Source organism: Pholcus phalangioides, unplaced genomic scaffold (assembly GCF_987345545.1).
Source record: "Pholcus phalangioides strain wild (caught in Gottingen) unplaced genomic scaffold, Ppha-v1.0 ptg000031l_1, whole genome shotgun sequence".
In the NCBI taxonomy this organism is placed as follows: domain Eukaryota; kingdom Metazoa; phylum Arthropoda; class Arachnida; order Araneae; family Pholcidae; genus Pholcus; species Pholcus phalangioides.
In genome coordinates this window covers 6,812,351-6,819,681 of record NW_028301621.1, presented here as the reverse complement: position 1 = coordinate 6,819,681, position 7,331 = coordinate 6,812,351, and the positions used below count along the sequence as shown (strand labels likewise).

The 7,331-nt window shown below is 42.5% G+C and overlaps 1 pseudogene; it reads left to right on the top strand.

Moving 5' to 3' along the window:
* The first annotated feature begins 303 nt into the window (after positions 1-303).
* Positions 304-1,223, top strand: LOC149067056 (thioredoxin-like protein 1 pseudogene; annotated as a pseudogene).
* Positions 1,224-7,331: the final 6,108 nt, after the last annotated feature.

Sequence of the window (7,331 nt, the reverse complement as noted above, 5' to 3'; positions counted from 1 at the left end):
GGGTCCGAAGCGGCAAATTTCGTGTAGTCAGTAAGGTACAAAACCATAAATTCGCATCTGTACTCGGAAGGCTTATTTTATTTTTCCAACTCCAAGCTATATTCCCATTTTCACTGCTCGGAGATTTGTTTCTTTCGCGATCGAAAGCCGGAAGGTCCCAGTAGTTCCAACCATCCGTAATCGTCTGTTGCAAGACAACGTTCGCGCCAGACGGTATTCTAACAATAACCATTTGCGGAAACATTCACTCCCGCCTCCTTTATTAATTTCGGGTATTCGATTAAGTCCGCGATTTCGCGCAAGATGGTCGTTCACAATGCCAACGACGAGACGTTCGAAAGCAGGCTGGCCGACGCAGGACAGCGACTGGTCGTCGTTGATTTCTTCGCGACCTGGTGCCCACCCTGCACGCTGATCCAGCCCCACTTCGAGAGCATCAGCGACAGTTTCGCGAACGCGGCGGTCTTCCTGAGAGTCGACGTCGACGCCAGTCCGTCTACGGTTGAGAGCCAGGCGATCCAAGTGATGCCGACGTTCGTCTTCTACAGGGACAGGAGGGAAGTCGACAGGTTGCTGACGTCCAATCCGACCGACCTGGTGAATAAGCTGAAAGAACACATCAGCCCGGCCGCGGCGACGGACGACCACCAACTGAGCAAGATGGAGAACGGCGACCACATGGACCTCGTCCCGATGATAGACAAGTTCAAGAGCGAGTGCCTAAACGACTCGGACTCGCACCCGTTCGCCGAGTCGTTCCTCTCGGGGGACTCGTACCTGGAGTCGGACTGCGACGAGCAGCTGCTGATGTCGTTCGGCTTCAACCAGGCCGTCAAGCTGCACTCGCTGAAGATACGCGCACCGGCCGAGAACGGTCCGAAGACCCTGAAGCTGTTCATAAACCTGCCGTACACCCTGGATTTCGACCAGGCCGACAAGGTGGCGCCCGTCCAGGAGATCGAGCTCGGGACCGAGGACCTCGACGGCGAGAGGCCCGTGTTGCTGCGCTACGTCAAGTACCAGAACGTCCAGAACCTGCAGGTGTTCGTCAAGGACAACCAGGGCGGCCACGAGACGACGAGGATCGATCGTCTGGTTTTCGTGGGCACTCCCATCTGCACCACCAAGATGGCCGACTTCAAGCGCGTCTCCGGTAAGAAAGGCCTCGGCCACTGATGAGTGTTCCCTGCTTATTATTTCTACCACTATTAAATGAGCAGACGTGTTTGTGTTTTCTCAAGCTGTGACCGGCAAAAAAAAAAAAAAAAAGGATGGCGTCGAGTTTATTTGTATTTCTTCGGATGGCATCATGTGTGAGTGGCGACTAACTTTATTTTGGTGTTTGTTTTCTTTTTTATAATACGAAGTATTTGCATTAAAAATGTCTCTCACGAGCAGCGAAATTTATTGAATGGGAACTTAAAAGCAAATTTTTGCTATAAGTATCTAAAGCAGTGATTCCCAACGTGGGCGTTAACGCCCCCGGGGGCGATGGAATGTTCCAAGGAGCGGTAGAATTTACGGGTATAACATAGGACCCGATAGATTGCGTTGGGGGGGGGGGGGGTGATGGGAGAAAAAAGTTTCTAAAGAAGAGGGCGATGGAACAAAAAAGGTTGGGAAACTGATCTAAAGCATATACATTCCCAACCCGTGGCCCTCGGAGCCATCTGATGTGACCCATGATCTCAGACCTATTTTGTATAAAATGAACCAAGCGGCACATTCACAAATCACTTGAGTGACCGGCGGCACAGTTTTAAATCACTCAAGTGGCCCGTGGTGTAGTTTCGCATCACTTAAGTTACCCACTCGCGATATATTTCACATTTCTGAAGTGGCTCACGCCACATTTCAAGATCACTTAAATGACCTGCGCCATATTCACAGATCACTTGAGTGACCAGCGGCACAGTTCCAGAGCACTTAGCTGCCCGTGCCGTATTTCCAGATTACTTAGCGAGACACGTTCTCAAACCAATGAAGTGGCCCGCACTCCCTAAAGGTTGCGTACATGCTCAATCCATGACCTGCGGGTCAAATGTGACCGTCGGAGCATCTGATGTTACCTGTGACCTCAAACATAATTTTGTAAACTTGAACTGAGCCACACATTACCAAATCTCTTAAGTGACCTGCTGCACATTTTCAGATGAAGTAAATTTCTGTGACAATGTACAGCGAACCACTTAAGTGATGTGAACTGCACCACCGGCCGCTTAAATGCTGCGGAGTTGTGCCGCAATTCACTTTTTTTGTGTAGGTGAGCTTGTGAGCTGTAAATGTGTGTCGCGGTATATTCTCAGTGCATTAATAATCTCGGGCACTGCTCTAGTCTAGATCACTCAAGGTTATCTCCACACATTCATCTCACTTGAGTGACTCAAGGCACATTTTCAGATCAGTTAAGTGACCTGTGGCACATTTCTAGACTACTTAAGTGAACAACGGTACGTTTACAGATCACTCAAATCGCGAGTTATTGAAGATCTCATTTATGTGAAGCATGACACGTTTTCAACCGAATGCAGTGGCCCAAACTCTTCAAATGGGTTGAGCACCTTTGATCTAAAACACATGCACGATCAATCTGTGGCCCGTTGAGCCATCTGGTGCGGCTCGCGACCTCAGACCTAATTTTTCAAGAATAACGTGATTACCACACTCTCAGATCACTTAAGTGGCCCCGCGACACGTTTCAGGCCAATCAAGTATAGCCCGTACTCTCTAAACTATGGTCTTCCAAACTTTTTGTTAAATCGCCCCATTCATCAGAAAATTTTTCCTCTCATCGCCCCCCCCCCCTTCCCCAACTCAAGTAAACCCATAGGATCCTATGTTAAATCAGTAGGTTCTATCGCCGCCTTGGACCATTCCATCGCCCACTTTGGGAAACACTGCTCTAAACGGTTTTGAGCACCCTTGATCTAAAGTTTTCCATTTCTCCCTCATGAACCTCGACATGACTCGCCAATTTTGTTGTTTCAGTCAAACCATTAGCGGAGGTAGTGTACGGATGACACATATAATGTGTGTAATTGATCATCATCATCGCGTCCCAGTAAACACAGAGTGCACTTTCGCCTACGAGCGCTTCATTTCTCCACCATTTGGCAATTTTTCGAGATTTGCGGAAAATTCACCGACTAACACTCCACCGACAGTGGTGCGATTGAGCAGTGACCGAGTAAGTGAATCAGTGAGTTAATGGCAGTGGTCTGTGAGTGACAGTGTAAACTTAACGAGTGAATGAGAGTGAGTGAACGACCTACTCATGGATGGAGATGTGGGGGGCAATGCCCACAGCATCAAAAAGTGGAGTGAGCAGATCTAATGTATATGCGTATATATGAATTGGAATCATCATGATCTTGCCCCCCCCCCAGACTTCCAAGTCTATCTCCGCCTATGGACCTACTGAATAAGTGAATGAGCGAGTTGAGTGAATCAGAGACTTAGCGACCTAGCCAGTGAAAGAGAACGTAGATAACTAGTGAGTGAGAGTGTGAGCGACCTTAGTGTAGCCAGTGAAAGAGAACGTAGATAACTAGTGAGTGAGAGTGTGAGCGACCTTAGAGAGTGAGTGGTATAATGCCACCTTGTGAGTAAGTGGTATAATGTCACCTAGTGAGTAACAGTGTCTTCAACCTAGTGAGCGAATGAGAATAAATGACCTAGTGAGTGATAGAATTACCCCCTCATTTGCTCATTCATTCACTCGCTCGTTTATTGAACAGTGATAGTAACTCGCTGTCAGTGAATTTTATCAGTGATGAAATTCCCTTTTGGTGAATTGTTTGTCGGCGAATTTTTCCCTTGCGGTTAATTACTTGGCGGTGAATTTTCCGGACACGATTTTTCAGATTTCTGACGTATTTGGTGGCTTTTGACAATAGCCCCTGTTTTTCCCGTATTTCAGATACCAAAATTCCGTATTTTTTCAGGGAAAATATGGCCAGCGTTGTACTGATGCTATTAGAGGTTTACGGTGAAGTATTACAACTCTCGTTGTCATCTATCAAAAAATTTAGGAACTTTGTTAATGAATCACTAATCGAAAAATAGGACTCGTGCTGTAATCTATTATTCAGAAAATAAACGAGAAACTATCAACTAGTACAATTTCTAAAGCACAGATGGCAGCAAATTCCTGATACAAGATAGTTTTTTTTTACCGCTAGTCAAAGCCGTCGAAATTATTATATATCAACAAACATGGTGGCCCCGATGTTGAAAATTGCAGCACACCCTGATGAAATGCTCCCAATTATACTGTTGATACGCAGGCCGCCAGGAAAAAGCGCGCCAATTGCTGTCCAGATAACTGACAAGTACAACATCCACTTTATATACGTTGCAGATGTAAATATCGTCGGTCTGGACTTGACTGTAGTTTGTAGTGAAAGATGTACGGCTGTGACCAATGTGATTTCATATTGTGATAAATATTTCCTTGATGAAAGCAGTTCAGCGTCATCTAGTTTTCAAGGGTGGGCACTAGATATGTGAGTTTTATTTTCTTTTTTTTTTACAAATATCAGATGGCATCACCTGCATGAATCATAGCTGTCATTTTCCCGATGATGGGTTTTCCAGTCTATCAATAGATGGCATCAAAGTTCCCAATGTTTAGACCAAGGGCACTCAATCTTTAGGACAGTGTGGCCCACACTGTGGGCCACGCCATTGGTTTGTAAACGTGTCGTGGGCCACATAATTAATTGATCTGGAAAAGCACCGCAGGTCACTTTCGTGATCTGTAAATATGCTGCGGGCCACTTAAGTAATCTGGAGGTGTGCCGTGGGTCACTTAAATTATCTTTAACTGCACAACGTGTCGTTTAAGTGCTCTCGAACAATGATAACCTGTAAAGATGCTGCTATCGAAATATACCGAATATACAACTAAAAATAAATGTATGTGTATATATTCTTAGGTCACCGAAGTGATCAAAGAATGTACCGTGGATCACTTAAGTGGTATAAAAATGTGCCACACGTGGGCCGCTTAAATAATGTGTGACTGTGCTGCGAGTCACTCAAGTCATCATAAAATGTGCCACGGGCCACTCAAATGATGTGTAAGTGCACCACACGTCACGTAATTTATCTGTAAATGTGAAGATTAGTGTATTTACGTTAGTCAGAAAATTAGGATTGAGGTCGAGGGGCACATGAGATGACTCAGAGGGCCGGCCACATTTGCCTTGTGTGTATGGTTTAGAGCAGTGATTCCCAACGTGGGCGTTAACGCCTCCTTGGGGGTGATGGAAAGTTCCAGGGGAGCGGTAGAAGCTATGGGTGTAACATAGGAACCTATGGGTTAGATTGCGTTGGGGGGGGGGGGGTGCTGGGAGGAAATAAAATTCTGAAGGGGGGGGGGAGGGGGATGAGACAAAAAAGGTTTGGAAACTATGGTTTAGAGAGCATAGGTTCCCAACCGAATTTGGTGATCTCAAATTTAAATAGCATATATTCAAGGATGACTCACCAAACAGCTTGAACCCTATTGTGGGAGGAAGGGGACGTTGTCTCACATAGTACTTTGAAAATTGGAGAAATAGGGTTAAATACATACAGGACATCGCCAATTCTCACCTAAAATTTTACCGATTGTCGTTGAAGCCGCCAAATATGGGTCTTCATTAATACTAAAATATGTCAATAATTATAAAATCATTTCTAATTTACCCCGAAATAATTTCCCATTAATGCGTAAATTATTTCGCCCATTAACCCAGAAAAATTTCACTCATTATTCCTAATATTACTTTCCTTATTAACCCTTACAACTGCAATCCCGAGATATCTCGTCAAACATGATCTTCTTTATTTCGGTCACCCCGAAATATCTCGGGTTCTTAACACGCTCTTTCTAATTCCGATGTGGCAGTTCTAATGCGGATTAGCAAAAATGGTTAATTCTAAAAATAATTAATTCTCATTAATTTTTCTGAATTGATTCTTTTCTTTTATTAATCCCGAGCCTCTTTCTTATTAGTTCTGAAATTATATTTTTCCATTAAATGTGCATTTTCATTAATCTTGAAATATTTTTTTATAAAACATAATTTTCATCAATTCTGAAAATATTCCGAAACTAAAAAGTCATTCCTGATTTATTCTGGAATTATTTCTAATTTGTTCCGAGTTTAATTCTTATTAGTCATGAAATCATCTCTCATTAACCCTGAAATTATTTATCATCGATTCTAAGTTTATTTCTCATTAAATCAGTAATTTTTTCCATCAAATAGCAATTTTTATTAATCCTGAAATTATTTCTCATTAATTCTAGAATTATTATCATTTTTTTTTTATCAAATGTGAATTTTCATCAATCCTGAAAATATTTCAGAAATTGTAAAATCATTTCTGATTTATTCGGAGGATTACTCCTCATTAATTCCGAAACAGAGAGAGATTATTTCTCACTTATTCATTCATTTATCATTTATCAAATATTTAAGTCATTAATTCTGAAATTATTTCACCCGAAATGCTTTTCTAAAAGTAATTTTGAAATTATTAATTCATAAATTATTTCTCTCATTTTTCCGAGATGTTTTTTAGAAGCTATTCTGGAAAGTGTTTCCACATGCACAAGAATTCTGGAATGCATTTTTTTTTCTATTGAGGGATTTTTTTTTCAGCGTTTCTATAAGTTCTGTAACCATGTACGCCTTTCAGTCGGCGGGCCACTGCAAAAACCTTTGAGGACCACATGTGGCCCACGGACTATCCATTGAACACCCGTGATCTGAAGGTTTCCATTTTTCTCCTTGCACCTGGACGCATGTTTGCGTATTTCGCAGCCAATTCCGTTGTTATTTTCTTGGTGGCCCCTCTATTTTCTATCTGGGGCCTTTAATAGATTCTTTATCAGAAAGTTATTTTGATCCGTTACGGCGCCGTTCACGGATCGATTTATCCGGCGCCCGGGATAAATTTCTCAAAAAAGAAAATTGGAGGTGCGAAAACTTTTTAGTGATGAGGCGGAAGATGAAGGAAGGCGAGAGGAAATATTATCATGAAAAGTTCTATATATTTTCCTCATTTTTTTTTTTTTTTGGTGAACTTTTTTTTCATTGAAGAAGAAAACTCTTCTTTTGGAAAAGTTGTAAATCTCTTTCATCACTTCTTGGAACTTTCTCTTTTTTTTTTTTTTTCATTTTGCTCCCTTTCCTCCCCGGAGGAAAAAGACCATAGAAAAATGGTAATGGGAAACGCCTGGGAAACAGATTTTCACTTTTCATACTCTGGAAACGACCAGAAATATTCATACAGTATATATGTAATATATGAGAGTAAAAATAATATGTATAACGAAG